At 47.9% G+C, this 17,145-nt stretch overlaps 1 protein-coding gene and 1 non-coding gene across 2 annotated transcripts in view; one reads left to right on the top strand and one right to left on the bottom strand.

Annotated features, from left to right (window-relative positions):
- The window catches only part of LOC142585321 (PR domain zinc finger protein 1-like), a 182,672-nt gene that overhangs the window by 23,223 nt on the left and 142,304 nt on the right, over positions 1-17,145 (bottom strand). The window lies entirely within an intron of this gene.
- On the top strand, positions 6,895-6,966 carry TRNAW-CCA (transfer RNA tryptophan (anticodon CCA)). Its single transcript has one exon. It is a non-coding gene; the product is annotated as a tRNA-Trp (tRNA).

The raw sequence follows: 17,145 nt of genomic DNA, 5'->3' as shown, positions 1-17,145 counted from the left end.
GCATTTTTTGACTTGGCAAAAAATTCGTGAAATCCGAGTTTTTACCTCTCGTTAAATTCGGTGAAAACCCCTTTGCCCTCCGTGTACAGATACGAAGGCGTTTTTCTTTTTTTCTGCATTGTAGAAGGGTAATTTATACCAATGCAGAAGACATCATTTTTCTTTCTATTGTCCCCTCCTTTAAGCCTATACATGCGCAAAAGCCAGGCGCACTGCCATTCTGCAGATCTACGTACAGAGCAGCGGCGTAAACAGCTACAATCGCAAAGCTCAGCGCATTCTTCACTTCGTTTGTCTTTTATGCACTTGACACGGCTCGCTATTTCTATTTTATTATACTTTTTTTTTTTTCATTTTTATTCCACCCCAGATTACCCTACAGCGCACTCGAGCGCGCTCGCGTGAGCTCTTCGCTGTCGACGGGCTACGCGCAGCTGATTACATTATTACAGTTACCGCATATAGCTGTTGCGACCCGGCGCATTTCTCGCCGCGACCTGAACGTAGCACACGTTTTTGCGGTACGCATTCGTAGAGCTTCTAACAAAAAGAAATTACTAAAGAGAAACGTGGTGCTATAGCGTCCACGGGTGCTTTAAGCACGATGACAAAAAAAAAAAGATTACTAAAGAGAAACGTGGTACTATAGCGTCCACGGGTGCTTTAAGCACGATGTCTTAAAGTGACTTTGTATTGGGCTGTTCGCTTGATATCTCGGTGAAAGCCTTCTTTCCCCCCCCCCTTTTTTTTGCGTATTGCAAATAAGGCAGGACAGAAAGAATACGGACACAGCACGGGCTGTTCTTTCCGTCCTGTCTCATTTGCTCTATACAATGACTTCACCGTGACGTTCTTCTTTTTTTTTTTTCAGCCTGCATCGTGGTCGTATATTGTACGTGCATATTGCTGAAACTTCGTCTCTCTTGACTTCGGACGACTTTCCGATCTTGCAAAAAATGATTGTATTCAACAAAATATTGCATTACATATGCAACCCTTACCTGTGGTAATGCGTGTATCAGTAATCTGAACCAGGACTGTTCTTTTAAATGCAGTTAATTTCATTCAAATCGGTTCAGCAGTCTTCTAATTAAAGCAGTTATACGCTTTCAATGCACAGTCAAAGAACGATAATTTAAACTTGGTCTATTATATATATATATATATATATATATATATATATATATATATATATATATATATATATATATATATATATATATATATATATATATATATATAAAGAGAGAGAGAGAGGGGGGGGGGGCTATAAACAGAACGAAAGGAGGTTCACGTGGCTGAGCCCGGTTGGTTACCCTGCACTGGGAAAGGGGACTAGAAGATGAGTAGTAGGAGAGAAGAACAAGAAAATGTCCCCGGTATGCAAGCACAAACATGGCGCAAGCCATTGGTTGTTCAGTCAGTCACAAGCGTTCGTGTAAGCCGGTGGCGTAAAAGCAGATAAAGCGTACTAAACGCGCAAGAGCGTCTCAAACCGCTAGCACCAAGATTATACAAATCAGCGCACTAACCACCATTTACGTGCTATAGCTAAATAATCGTACCGTAGGTTTTCTCTCTGGTAGTTTTCGCCGGAAACTTTACGCAAACGCAATGCACTGGCGCTAGCGTAGGATCACGCTACAATTCTTATTTTCATTTTTCTCACCGTGCTATAACGCCGTTGCCCCCCTCCCCCCTCTCCCCTGCCAGCGCTTGCTTCACTCTCCGTTACGGGGGCATCGGTCTCTCCGAAGGCCCCGCCAGAGTCTTATCGCGCGCGAGGCATCATCCAACTGCCAATGACCAACAATGCGGTCAAGCCTTTGTGTCGCTCATTGCCGGTAATTGTTGCTAGGTGCGAATGGCGCCTTTAGAGCGGTCTTTCTTTTTTTTTTTTTTTGCGCCTCTGTCGTGTCGCCATTCTGCGTGTGTACCCTCTATCTCTCTTCTGAGCCCCCTGCTTACGCTAGAATTGTCGGCGTCCGTAATTTATCGCTCTATATCTACTAACCGGGGAAGTGTGAACACGGCGAACGCACGTGTTACGTTAGCATCGATCGTCGCGTGAAATCGCGCGTGTTTCCCTCGTTAGCCTTGTATACCGTAAGCCAAAAAATATGCAAAGTCGAGAGGCCAGCGCCTGATACTTGCACAGTTGTATAGAGCTCATGGTTTCGTGAGATCTGAGGAAAGCAGTTCGCATTGGAACAGCCCTCCGCCCGATCTGCTGCGAACATGTCACTCGCTTTGCCGACAGCGCTTTTTTCGTTGTTATGATGCGGCTATTAATAGAGAGAGTATTATTATAAATAGCGCGCACAAAGCCACACGCCCAGCTTGCGTTTTTTTTTTCTTATTTCACGCCTCGCGGTTTGCGCCCCTTAAGTCTGGGCGTGTGAAACCTAAATCTCGCTAACACGACAGCGTAAGTTGGGTGCGGCTTTTTCCCGATTGTTTAGGATAACGCAAGAGTAGATAACTTGATTCGTTTCTTATTGGGCAGTTCCCATGTCCTTGAGTAAACTACACTAGTTAGCGGTTTTGGGGATCATGATGAAGATCGGGTTCCTGCTCCTAGAGAAGTGAAATAAGCTTATTTCACTTATAAATGGACAGAGCCTCAGAAACGCATGCTGCACCTTCAGGACGTCCGCTAAGGGGCGCTATACGAACGTTTAACCGGACATTAGACAGTATAATAGCAAGAGTTTGGTGGCGCAACCCACCGCCCCGTTCCAGAGGGGACACTCATAACATCCATCCATCCATCCATCCATCCATCCATCCATCCATCCATCCATCCATCCATCCATCCATCCATCCATCCATCTATCCATCTATCCATCCACCCATCCATCCATCCATCCACCCATCCATCCATCCATCCACCCGCCCCCACTCCCTTTACCCATGCACCCACCGACTGTTTGGCATCGCGCATTCGGCTACTTTTACTGAAATCGAAGTCATTTCGCATTAGACGCTGACCTCGTTCAAGTCTGCCGATTCTGCCCATACATTTATGCGTTGCTTAGCGCCTGTAGTATATTTCCCACGAGCTTATAATGTGGGCAACGCAACCTGCGTTACGAGGCTATATATACTCATGTGCCGCGGCTTGCAAAAGCCTATAATCGCAAGTACTAGACATCGAGGTAATTTCTGAGGCGAGGTCTCGCCGAACCTAAGAGTGACTGGCGAAGTGATGCGCCTCCTGTCGTTGTAAATCGCAGCAATGTTTGTGCACCGTCACTTTAACTTATTCCGGCCATTAAAGACTCGTAGCGCAGCACTGTGTGTGGTTATTTGTCACGTTTCACGGATAGACCCCGACCATCCTGACAGCATCCACCCATAACACCAACAGGAACAAATTCATGCTTCTGCATTGCCCTGATTTGCTCCCACGTATTGTAAACGCGCTGCGCTTTTGAGGGCGACCTCAACAAGTGCCGTCTTTAGCCCCATGTTCTTAAGCAATTCCTGTAAATAGTATTTAATAAATTAACGAATGCTGTATTGATATGTTCTAGCGTACCGCTGGCGCTCTACCGTCAGCGCATTACCGCTAATAAACATAGCTGGCTACTCCGTCGAAGTACCAGCAAACTATGGTTTCCACGGTGTCGTTTTTACTTCTTTGTATACAAATGTAAATTGTTTGCTTTCTCTTACACTATCCTCTCTTCCCATATCCTCTCTCCCTGTCCTTTTCCCCACCCTAACCTTCCACCCAATGGTAACCCCCATTCTGGTGTCAGCAGAAGCAGCTGTAGATATACAGTTACAGTGCAGTCAGCAGTAATTTTCTTTCCTTCTTTTCTTTCCTTCATGACAAATAAAACAACCACTTAGTGCTATTACGGTGTTCGTCAAGTGCCTGCTCTGCGAGTGCTATAGCTAAGCCACGCCATCTACATACTTTCGCGGCGAAGCTTAGCCGTAGCACAAGCACAGTCGGCAAGTGGGCCGAAGCAGCGCTTGCATAACGGTACAGGGCGGCGCGCTTAAAAACTCTCTATACATTGCGCGCAAGCTGGTACCGCCGGCGTCATCCCCTCCACACCCCCCCCCCCAACAAACACACACGCACACACACGCACGCACACACACGTCGTTCAGACACTGGTACATGCGTAGCGCACGCCGGTCACACTTGGCCACCGTATCGTGTGGCTGCACCACGCACGTAGCGAAAGTCTACGCCGATACGCACTCGCAGGGCGGGCAGCAGCCACGGCTCTTCTCTCTCCCCCCTCTCTCTCTCAGTGTAATCGCTGCGGGAGGCGCGTGTGAACGCACGATAATCGGGGGCTGTGGGACACGAGGGCAACAGCGCGGCTTGCGACGAACGCCGCACGGCATGCGAACCGCACGCTGTCCAGCACTTGCTCATCACCTGCCGCGCCTGGGCGACTCCGGTGTTGTTCTTTTCTTTTTTTTTTTAAGTGTACGATGTCTAGCAGATGTTGGCGCCTTCAATTAGCGCCAGCTATACTCCCTCTTCACGTGGAAATACGTGCAATTGAATGACACACTTGTGGAGAAGTCACATAAACACGCGCTTAAACTTAATGTCGACTGACATGAGTAAGTATAGAAGGTACTCATATTTAAATTCAAGCCGCAATAAATAAGTGAAACACACTCAGTCTTAAAGCCAACTCAGATATACTAACACTATATGCACAACTCGCAAAAGGTGTAACATAAAACAAAAACGAGCAGAAACGTTAAAGTCCGGTCACGTCATCACCTAACGACAAACTCGGGTTTTTCAATCTATACAACGTGCCTCCGAAGCTGGATCACTCGGCCCCAATGGATCGGATAACTATACACACTCATTGGATAACGACCAACGAGTTTCAAAAAACACTGTTGCAGTTCATACAGAGGTTAAAGCGGCAGAAAAAAAAAAAAAAACGAAAGGAAGAGGTTTCGTCGTGCCACACGCTTTGCTTCACCTTGCCAAAGAGCTTCCGTGCAGCGCGGGCTCTGCCAAAAGAAGCTCACCATTGGAAGAACGAGTACTATCGCTAACGTCTTCGTTTGTGCCCGAGATACCTCCTGGAGCTTCAAATGACCTGGAAGGGGAGGGCGAGAGTTCGAAGCCGTCGAGCGCAACCGGTGCGGATGCTAACAGAAATGAGAATTATCGCCCCCGACTGTGCATAACGAGCAATGCACATAACGTGCATGTGAGCGATGTATCTAGTACATCGTAGCAAACGAAGAATTCATGTGGAGCTGCCATAGGCCGCGCCAAACATACGTATAGCGCACAGTGGCTATAGTATTGTATCGTCCTGACGGGTATTGTGACCTTTTCGTGTCTATCAAAATTCTTCGCACTACGTCCTGAAATAAACGTTGTCGTCCTCACTTTTTTTTTCTTTCAGCACAGCGCCGGTTGGGCCACCTTACGGCACGATGAACCCGGCTCCTCCGGGAAGGCGTATACCTGCGCGCCGTATTTCTTCGTTCTGCTCAGTCCTCGTTGATCGCCCGTAGTCATTTTACCTTCGCTCGCGTTACCTGTTAGCTAATACGTACGCTTACCAGTGCATATATGTGTGCTCATCGTGCGAGGACGCCTGCGTAAGCTTGTACAGTGCAAAATTTAAGCGCGATCTGAAGCAAATGCATATTGCATGCCGATGTCCTTGCCACAGGCTTAAAGTGATCTAGTTTGCTCCTTAGAGAAACGCTTGAGATAACTATTGAATCAGTATCTATATAAAATGATAAAGTATTCTTTCAAACCTTTACTTTCGTTTATTTCGCTTTGAGAGGTTGACTAATAGGGGGAAAAAAAATAAGAGAAACGACGGCTAAAACTTTCTTTTCTTCTCTTCCTCTTTTTTTAATCCCGCGACGAAATTTCAGGGCCGGCACTACAGTGTTACGTCACGGATTCAAAGCTACATACTCGCATTTGGACCGTTGTGGCGGAGTGCAGGTTCTCTAAACTTGTTCAGTCTTTAGGCTCCTTTAAAAAACAATGCAGTCTCTATTTTCCAGCAAACATTATATATATATATATATATATATATATATATATATATATATATATATATATATATATATATATATATATATAAATCCGATCAGGCGGCTTTAGAATCAACGACCTCACGGTGAGCTGTTGCGGAACGGCGTCGCCACTAGTCCCTCGATGTTGCGAATTTTTCTAGCTTACGAAACCACCTACATCCGGGAACACTGGCCCGAGAGAAACGTTACAGTCTCCCGCTACAGTGTATGATTGAGGCTGCGACCTACAAATGCGTAGTTGTGACTACATTGTGACTTGCGCATGTAATATTCATCGGTGGGTCACATTTCATACATTATATATCGCTGCCGTCCATGCTATATGTATGACCAGGCAAACTCCAGCCAACCATTAAAAAAATTCTAGCTCTCCTATTGCGGTAATAGTGGTTTATTTTTTTTTTTTCGGCATTGTAGAAGCGCTATTTACCGATACAACTTAACCTGCTTTTCTTTTTTAGAAACCCTTTAATAGCAACAGCGCAGCAACGCGATCTTCGTTGTCCTTCTCCTATATATACAAGTCTGCAGGAACACCACAGTCAGCTAAACGTTTTTTAAAGCACGCATTTTAGGCCGCCTTTACCACCCGCGTTGCATAAACAGCACGCCTGTTTTCGTGGCAAATAAGCAGCGACGCTTGTGGACACAGCAAAAAAAGTAAAACTTGGCTAAAGCAAGCGGCTTTCACGGCATGAAGCAGTGTCGCTTCTGTTATCTATTCGGAGAAAAGAAAGGCTTATCAGACAAAAAAGAAGAAAAGTCAGCACGCAGCTGCTGGACCTCGATAGAGTCTAAAAATGACAACAGCCGTTTCGCTAACGCAGACAGGTGGACTCGGTGGCGCAACGGTAGCGCGTCTGACTCCAGATCAGAAGGTTGCGTGTTCGAATCACGGCCGGGTCAATTATTTTTTTTTCCTGGCTTATTCGCTTTTTTTTTTATTCTTTAAACGCGCGTGCTTTTGTGCGTGCGTGTGTGTGTGTGTGCGTGGGGGGGGGGGGGGGGAGTGTTTGGGGTGACATTGTTCTTCGCGCCTAACTTCTACCTTTCTCCCTCTTTCTCTTTCTTTCTTTTTCTCTCTCTCTCTTTCTTTCTTTCTTTCTTTCTCTCTCTCTCTCTCTCTCTCTCTTTAATCCCAGCTCCTACACCCTGCTGGCGCTGAGCCGTGCTCCCGCATGGGTTGCAGAAAATAATGCTAGCCTTTCCTCGTTCCCCACAAGAACCACTTCTCTCCCTGGCATGTAATGATGTAATTGTAACCGAGCTAGAAGAAGGGGTACCAGGGAGAAGGACACGTCAATTGATCACCAATGGGAGAGCGAGGCCAACTTCAGCCTGAAACCTTTGCCCCGATGTCAACGTTTCGACAATGGGCTTGCATTCGTCGTAGTCTCCCGTGTTAACACCTTGACTCCAGGCTAAGGCTCCAAGCCATGACTGTAGGCCAAGACTGCACGCTAGGAGCTCTAGGCTGAGACTCCAGGCTAAGAATTACGACGAAGACAGGCTCCAGGCTAAGGCTCTAAGCTAAGCCTGCAGGCTAAGGCGCGAGGCTACGACTCCGGGCTAAGGACTCAGGCTATAACTCCAAGCTAAGGCTGCAGGCTAAGGCTTCAGGATAAAGGCCCCAGGCCGAAGACTCCTTGAGGATGGCTGTGCGTTAACGTTAAGCACCTGTGTTCTTTATTTTTTAATGCACACAAAACACGGCACACGAGCATTTCTGCATTCCGCCCCCACAGTAATGTAGCTGTCGCGGCCGGGAATCGAACATGACACCTAGAACGCAGCAATTAGAAGTCCACACATAGCCACCGTGTCATCGGGTGCAGTGAGTGGTGCAAGGCGAAATGTCGGGACAGCGGATCGAGCATAAAATGGCGTCTGAAATGGAACATCCGCCGCCATTGCAGCCGCCAAAAAGAAGAGAGAAATAAATAGATATAAGAAGCTAGACAGAAGCTGGAAAATGCAAACTGGGTCCTTATAGATTACACAGTTTTGTTGCCACCAGTATCTGCGTCGGAGGATTGTGCGCGGCGAAAAACGAGGATGTCATATATACAGCCGAGCAACGCTCCCAGCTACAATGCTAGCTATATACGCCGTTAGTTAGTATCCCAGTTACGCTATTAGCTAACTAGCGCGCGTAATGACAGTGGGGCAGGCGTCGTTTATGTCCCAGTAGCGACCCTATACAGAGCGGGAACATGCGCAACGCTAGAGGAGGACTGACGGCCTTCGTCTCATCGTTCATAATCGTGCGACGCTCTCTCTCTCTCTCCCGGTACACGCGACAGGTCATTGCCGACGGGTACACGCGAGCATATCCAGGGCGTCCCCTCTTTCTTTCCGTTTATGTCTCGCCCGGTTCGCAACGAGGCCAGGGGGATCAACCGCTGGAGCACTGTCGATAACGCGAGACGCTCAGAAAGTTCTTCGATCCAAGCTTGGCAATCTTGTGAAAGAGAGGTCCGGAAACTGTGTTTTCGCCGTAACAAAGTTCCTGGCGAAAAGTTGTGGCCGTCGGTCGAGCGTGGACAAGAGCCGCGAAGCGGGGGGTATATGGCCAATCAAAACTGATGGGCCATATGGAAATCTTCAGGTTTCGTTCGGTTCTGTGCTGTGCTTGAGGAGTTACTGCCATCCGCGAGCCTCCAGCTAGCGGTAATGTAAGGTAGCACGAGCGATGTAGAAGGGGCAGTGTATAACAGCAGCAATACTCGCCACTTAGATCACGTGCCGAGAAACGACCTCCGAGATCGGGGGGCGTGTGTCTTCCGATCTCCGAGGCCACGATCGAGTGTCTTTAGCTGGTCGCGGGCGCCACGCGAGGCCATAGCTTGCAGGACACTTTTTTTTTTTCATTCCAAGATCCGAACTCGAACAGAGAGAAGTGGTATTAAGAGTGGTTATGGCTTGAAATAAAATATATGTATATGTTTTTTTTCTTTAATGTCGTCTTTGCTGCTTTGGCTAAGGAAAATTATTCTCTATATTTCTCCTGGATGTACTTATATGTATACGCTAAACTTGATTTAGTTAGGGGAGCACAAAATATTTGAAGAACAGCAACCTTGTCTACGGCATTAAGAGAAACAGCGAGCAGATTATACCTAGAGACCGGACGGATTAGAATGAGTGTGCGACAAGCAAGGAATTTAACAGATTCAGAATAATACAGGCTTTTTTAAAGAAACTGTAGTTTCGACGTCTCGAGGAAGTTCCAAGCGACTGCTGTGCTCTAAGCACCGGACGCACTCCTGCAGGTTCATTATTAAAGGCATTGTTCATCGAGACTGCCGCGCGGTTGCTGAAATGAGAAAAAAAAAGTGATAATTTTATGAAGGCGGCACGAGTACTCGTCTTGTCTTGTGTTTCACGAGCACGATGCCGAATTCTGACGTTTTTGACGAAGACTGCGTGCAGTCATTGATTCCCAGCTTTTCACTATGTAAGGAACGGATTTGAAAAAAAAAAAGAAAATATCGGAAGAGAGAGAGAGAGAGAGAGAGAGAGAGAGAGAGAGAGAGAGAGAGAGAGAGAGAGAGAGAGAGAGAGAGAGAGAGAGAGAGAGAGAGAGAGGGGGGGGGAAGACGACATTGTCTGTTGGTGGATGAAAGGCACACGAGGCAAGCAGCACTATGCACGAGAAAGGTCAGCGGCCCCACGAATGATAGGCGCAATTTAGCGATCGCGCAGGTTGACACGCCTACGTGCAGTCGTAAGAGGGCGTGTGAGTTGATTACGGCGCAATTGTCGGTGACGATGTGACCTGCACTGATATGGCGCCGGGCAACCACCGCACGCATGCTGATGACGACATACCTGAGCGACTGAAAACGTTATGCCTGTTCACGTTATGCCTGTTCACGTTGCCGCCAGAACAGCTTTTTTTTTTTTGTGTGTGTGTGTGTGGAGTGAGTAATGGTATATTGGTAGGGGTAATGGTATACGATATTTTTAATGGTATATCTTTTCGATGGGCTATAACATGCTAGTAATTGTATGACGTAAAGGAAGAAATAGCTCAACAAACGCTGGTATTACTAATAACACAAGAATGAAATGGCGACGGTAATCTTAGCGACGGTGTGTTGCGGTAATAAATGTTGGCGTGAGATGCCCACATATCTGCATTTGCGCCAAAAAATGTCCGTCACTATAACTAACTAACTAACTAACTAACTAACTAACTAACTAACTAACTAACTAACTAACTAACTAACTAACTAACTAACTAACTAACTAACTAAAGAAGAACACAGTAGGCAGTTTAAGAATGCAAACGCATGCGAATTTCATGAAGAAATACACAGAAAAGAGTACAAGAATGCGCAAATGCATGCCCATGTGCGCGTTCTCAATTTCGAGCCGTGTAAGTGAGCCCAGTTCTGTAAGTAAGCGAAATTACTGAAAACAGGCTTGACAGTATACACAGAGGTTCACAGTTGTTCAGGGGAGCGGACCGACGCAAATACGAATGCATACATGACTGCATATAGCAAACCTAAACTTGCGTGACACGTAAGAGATCTATTGTATACATATATATGTTTTTGACAGTGAGCGCAGACACGCAAGTTGGATATGCCAGCCGATCACCTTTTTTTTTTTCTTGCTTGGAAGTTCAAGTGTCGTACATTACTGCAGGAGGGCGTGAAGGCAATATGCGAACGCCGCTTTCGCGGCGTTATTTTTCATCTTGAAGAACAATGACGCGAAACAATCGGGGCGGTTCAACGGCCTGACATCAGAGCACATGTTGCCTACCACATAAAGCCACGACTCACGCCAGTATTTTCGATCTCTCCCTCTCGCTCTTGTTTTTATCGCTGACTGCGCTGACTTGCGCGGTCCGTGCCCCAGGTCGCGGTTTGAAGTGTCGATTGATAAGTGCTCCCACATTCGACCCACGTTGAATCAGGAGCGAGCTGAACTGAAACTTGTTCGCGTTCAATATTGGAGTCGAGTAACCGGGTGAAATAGGGGGTACATAGAAGGATTGCACGATCGACTGAACGCTGCCGACTATTGCCAACTACACTCTAAAAAGTGTTGCACCCTCTGGGGTGTATATTTGCCACGGAACGATAATCGTCATCTGTCTTGCTTGCGTTTCCTTTCTTGAAACCGCGGCGCTCGTTACTTTCCTGTCGGGAATGCTCTGTCATGATGATAACCCGCATGCCGTTCCTAACTTGGAAGTACCGGGCTCGCAGCATTAAAGAAAGGAACGCGGGCAAGACAAAGAGTGTTATGAGTGTTATAGAGCGTTATGACAGACCTTCTCTAACATTTGTTTCTTTTATTTATTTATTTTTTGTTCGGAGCATGACTTTCGTAATCAGCAACATGGCCTTTCTCAATCTGAGAATCCGGACAGCGTACCATATCATTCTTAATTCCCTTTCGTTCCGTTCAGCGCGCTACGAGCAACGACTTTTCTCACAAATTTAACATTCTTTAATTATTATTATTATTTAAGGCAACTGCGCCGCATGCAGTATTTATCTTCCGGAACATGTAGGAATAGCAGCTGCTTGAGTAAGCCTAACCGAACGTTCCAGCACGCAGAGCCACTGCAGAGGGAACACCTTTCGGACTTGCAAGTTACTCTGTATATATCATTGCGAAAAAAGAAAAAGGAAACTGAAAGCTCGAAAGCGTTTCCATGTACCCTTCTTTTTCGTTGTTCTCTCTTGCCTTCCCATTAAGACAGCGTTGCGTCACCGTCAGCCACCTAGGCACACTGCTAACACGGATATACGTCGATAGGGGCCACACATTTTGAAACGTGGCCGCGGTAGCTCGTGCAAGCAGTGCCACGCGCCTTTGCAGTGAAACGAGCCAGCTGGTTTTATTACGTACAGCCGGGATGGTGTCACGAGCTTGATCGATGACGCCACTCTCCAGTCGTCAACGGAGGAGAAAAAGCAACCGGAAGGACCTTGGGTTCGGCAGCAAGAGTTTGCCGAGCGAACCCAACGTGTTATGCCCCGCGTCACCAACTCTGCGCAGTGCAGCCAAACTTACAGATTGCGTCAGCCAATCCGAACAGAAAACCAGATGAAGAGAGCGTGAGAGAGAGAAAGAGAGAGAGAGAGATGTTGTCTTTAATGAAAGCTAGAGATGTTTGCCTGGCGTCCTACGGCATGGCATGCTACTCCAGGTAGTGTGTGAAAGTCATGATGTACGCGGTGATCACACACACGCACACATGCATGCATGCACAACACGCACACACGCACTAAATCTTCTGATAAAGTATCATTAAGGCCCGTAGTTCCTTCGTTGTCCGCCTCTGGTCACTCTCCGTGTCACATCGATTCAGTAGATGCTTCGCAGAAAAAATCAAAGGCATGCTACAGGCGACCCATCCTCTCTTCTCTTCGGACTACGCTGCCGGCTCTGGTTACCGATTCACTGACACGAGGCCTATAGCCTTCACTGCAGTACATGTAACTAGCGAGAGGAAGTATACGTAGGTGGCAACTATTGAATAGGTGTATACCCGACATATGCTATACTTCCGTTTCAATATAACTGCGTCTGCATACTAGACGTTTGGGAACAGACGGACGTCTGCGCTTGTGAACAGACGGACGTCTGTAAGCAGAAGCGATGGATGGGGTATACGAAGGATACAAAAAAACGCACGCACACGCCATGTGCGTGCGCGTGTGTGCGCGCGCGCGAAAGAGAGATGCAAGACGAAGACGGGCATCGTGCCAGGACCTCTTTCTTACTGGGGCGCGCTCGATCACCTTCGGTAATTGATGGCCCCGTGATTCAGAAGGCATGGGCGACTTTTGCCGTTTTGTTTTGCTCGTACTTGCTTGCTCGCTCGCATTCTCTGCCTATTTTGCTTCCTTTACGTTCTCTCCCTTTCACCGTTCGCCCCGGGACCGCATGCAGTCCGCCCCTTTCGATTTGTTTTTGCTGTTTCTTTCGCGCCATTTTGTTATCGTTGAAAAACTCGATCCCCCCCCCCCTCCTCCGCAAGGCCGCAGACTGGCGCCACGGCGTTAACCTCGACGCTTGTCGGCGGCGGCGGCGTCCGTTTTTTGGCAACGGTCACCGTATGCAGATCGCGCGGTAACTTTTCCCTTCCGAGACGCCCCTGTGACTTCCAGCAGAGCTTCGTTCAGCGGGGCGCTGAGTCCGTTCTTGGATGTTGGGGACCGCCTGCGCGGCCGGGCTCTCGAAAAAAAAAAAAAAAAACAAGAGGGCGCCATGAAGGCTTTGAGCGAAGCGATTCGCTTCGAACGGATGCGATACGATACGCGTGCATCCAAGATAGTGGTGTACGCTTATTTCCCAATCACTCGTTTCGTCGAATCGATACGAGTCGACATTGACGGGGGAAGCAAGAAAGGGGGTCAGGGATGAATGTGCAGCATGCTCTTTACAAAGTACGCGAATGAACTAAATGCGATACATAAAGTGCTAACAAAGGCCTATATCTTTTACCTCTGTCTTAGAAACAACAACAAAATGTGTGCGAGAAGAAAATTAGGCTGTGCGGTATTGCGAACTTATGTTTCTTAATAGTTGCGGTTTCTATATTTCTGTCTGTACAGTACACGGTGCAGTTGATATAGAGAGACAATTCATCAGGTTGAAAAGAAAAATAGCAGTAGTAGTAGAAGAAGAAGAAGAAGAAGAAAACTGCTCACTTGGCGCAACAACAACAACTTGCACGTATGTCGTTCAGATCAACTTCCCATTTATTCCACGCTATTGCACGCTGTGACAATATTGTTGCACGAGAAACCAATCTTGCATTCGCCGTGTAAACAACATTACGCGCGACATCCGACGAATTGAACTTATTTGCAAAGTGTCACAGCCACACAAAAGCATAACAATAAACTGCGCGTAGATTTCAATAAATGGGAGTTGTATTGCACGCTTGGAAAGATCTAAGTGAACGTTACGCCATTCCAATTGTCATTGATACAAGCTGCAAACATGGGAATGTTTTCCAGAGAACACGAAACAGACCTCTATTCTTACTGTCTTCACGGGGTGAAGAGTCAGAACGCGGGCGTTAGTGTGCGTTAGCGAACTGCTCTATTGATTTAACGGCGTATTTCACTTTGTGATATCCTTTCGTTGAGCAATCCCCCATTGAAGAAGAAGCCGGCGACATTCGAATCTCTCTATATACCAACATTTCCTCCGTGTGCTAACAATAAATCAAATCTTTCAGGGGGTGGGCCGTATCCTCGACTACGTACTTCGAAAGCACCATATGCCCCTGTTTGTTTTTCTCAGTGCTGTCTCCTAGGCACGTGTAAAGAGCTACATCAGTGGATCTGTTCTGGCACAAGATCAGGCTAAGTTCTGAAACTAGGGCAGACAGACCTTCCGCGAGCGCCGGCGAGTACACGGGTGGAGTATTCAAAAAAGTGAAACCGTCTAACAGACCGAGACATCTGGCAAACAGGTCCCCCGCTTTCGTAACCGACGCGCATCCTCGTTAAACCCGAAGCCAACTCAGTGACATGCTCGCTTTCTAAGTCAGTTCTTCTTACCGACTGTTGTGTTACGAACGTGAGAAATTCATTACTTCTTTAAATACTGCGGTTAGGTGCTGGAGACAGCATTCTCGTGGAGAAAGTAACTGCTCCCTCGTGCTCCCGGTCTTAAAAGTCGTTTTTCTGGCCAGCAACACAATGGTGTAGGTGGAACAATTGCGTGGCGCAATTGGTGTAACGTTGTGTGATACAGTCGATGAGTTGATGAATACGTTCTGGATTTTTACGCCGACTAGCTCTACTTGTAGCGCACCGTCACGGCTGATTGTCACCGCCTGTCTCGACACCATGATCTAGATCAAATAGTAAATTGTCAAATTATCATGAAAACTTGGAGGGGGGTGGGGGGGTTCTGGAGAGGCAAGTTCCTTCCGTGCAGTTTCGCATTCATCTGACCTTATAACCGGGATATGTACTTCACGTAATCGCTTCCGAGTTAACTTTGAGAAGGATCGAAGGCAGCGTGCATAATATTGTAACAAGGGGTTCGAGCCAGGATACAGTGAAGCGCCCAACGGGCGTTGCGTCTGTGGATTGTGAGATTCGGCTATGCAACGGCTTTTGCGCGTTGGATTGGTCGGCGTTGGAAGGGTCTAAAAGTCATCGCCGACTTTCACCCTCTCGGGTCCCGACTCGACTTTCCCCTCAACGAGCCTTGGGAGGCGAAATTTCCGGATCAAGGTGAGCGGGACGGCACATACCCCCGAGCCGACTGCTTCCCTTTATAACTCTCGAGCGTCGGCCGTTTTGTTGCTGACTTTATCAACCTGGCACCCCGACACCGACGCGGCTGCCAAGAGAGAACGAATGAGCTAAGCTTGCGCTCGGAGTGGAAGGACACGGTTAAATCTGTTTACCTCTTTCTAAACGGCCTTTGTTTGGCTCTGCTTTGGCCTATGAGAACTGTGGAGAGACGAGAAGCACGGGAGATAACGTATGCAAACCAGAACGCATGCAAACTCTAAGGGCGAAGTTAAGCACCAATGTTGCTGAAGGGGGGGGGGGGGGGGGCGGTTGCTCCGTTACATTTGACTCAAATAAAAAAAAAAATTCCCCTGCCTGGCCAAGCGCCACGTTGAATCCTTTAATACAGGGTTCGACGTTCAGACTGGCTCGTCATACATATCCGTCGCTGGCACGAGAGGTTCAAGGGGTTCGTTGCGCCAGCCTGTCAAATGAAGCGCCTGTTGTGCCTCAATGCGTCCTCCGTAGCTCTTCTGACACAGCCTCCACTTCCCTTTTATCACGTCTCTACTCGTTGCTGAACGTTGTAATCGATATCAGCCTTCATGACGCAGTGCCCCACGGATGTTGCCAGACCGCGCAGTGCGGGTGAAAGCGATTTCTCAAGAGAAAGCGATCGCGGGCCTGCGTCGTAATCACGGGGTCTCGGTAACGATTATCGCTGACGCAATGCTTGTTTCATTCATCCATTCATTCATAGCGGAAAGCTTCGTTACAAAGACATTCTCCGTTACGCACGGGAACTGTACGGGCCGCAATACCGGCAACGTAAATGATATCACAGTTGCGGGCTAGCTTCTCCTCACGCAGGGTCTTATTGTGGAGAAGCCAGCCTTAACGAAATGTTTTACAAGGAGTCGCGTTTTCATGGACACTCTTCGAGGCAATGTAAGCAACGTAACTAGAAGCAATGTAAAGAATGTACCCTTTAAAATGCAAATACAGGTTGCACCTCTTCTTTCATCTCCGTGGCTGTCGTATAAGAGTTCTTATAAGAAAGAGCTGTTGTATAAGAGCGCCTGCGCCTAGTCAAACTGTTCATAACAACTTTTATTCGGCAAACCTCTGAATAAACCATTGTTTCTTGGAAATAAAAGCAAAATGAACTGAATTGAAAGGACCCAGCAAGCTCGTCGTGTTTTCCACTGCTCTGGCCCAAGTGAAAGAACCAGCATGCACGCGTTACTGTACTGCTGCCGACGCTTTCACGCCACCAGCTAAGTTGCACATAGCCTGTCAAGGCGGCGATAGCTTCATGCGTTCCCGTTGAACTCAACCTCCTATTGTGAGCAGCGTGTACAGCGCAACAGCTGACTAAAGACGGACGGAAAAGTTTTCGGTCCACTGCTGCGCTCTATACGTACTGTCATGGATTTCCAACTAGGCCCGTCCGACACGTTGCTCGCGATAAACGGAGTCACCAGCGCTGCTGTTCACTTCCCCGGTGTTACAGGCCGCCACTTCACCCGCGCCCTTCGCTACTCTCCAGGAAAGACACATCGCCACCCGGACCGCGTCATCGCCACGTGACCTCCCCCTCCGCGACGGTGGTTACGTACGCGAGACTCGCTCACTTCCTCGCGAATGCGAAGGGAAGTTGGGGGGAGGGGGGGGGGGAGGCGCGCACCGAGTGATCCTTCTGTCGCGCGGCGCCGGACAAGGTCGGCGGTGACAGGCCAGCCTCGCGCCAACGGTCAGCAGATGGATGGCCTGCTCGGTTCGATGGGTCAGCCTTATAGATCGCCGGACACTTTTCTGGGCGATTCCGCGCGCCCTTGAGCAGAGCGTGTCGTTG

This window comes from Dermacentor variabilis, chromosome 6, assembly GCF_050947875.1.
Source record: "Dermacentor variabilis isolate Ectoservices chromosome 6, ASM5094787v1, whole genome shotgun sequence".
Classification (NCBI taxonomy): Eukaryota; Metazoa; Arthropoda; class Arachnida; order Ixodida; family Ixodidae; genus Dermacentor; species Dermacentor variabilis.
Note: the sequence above shows the minus strand (reverse complement) of the source record. Positions and strands in the feature narration are given on the sequence as shown.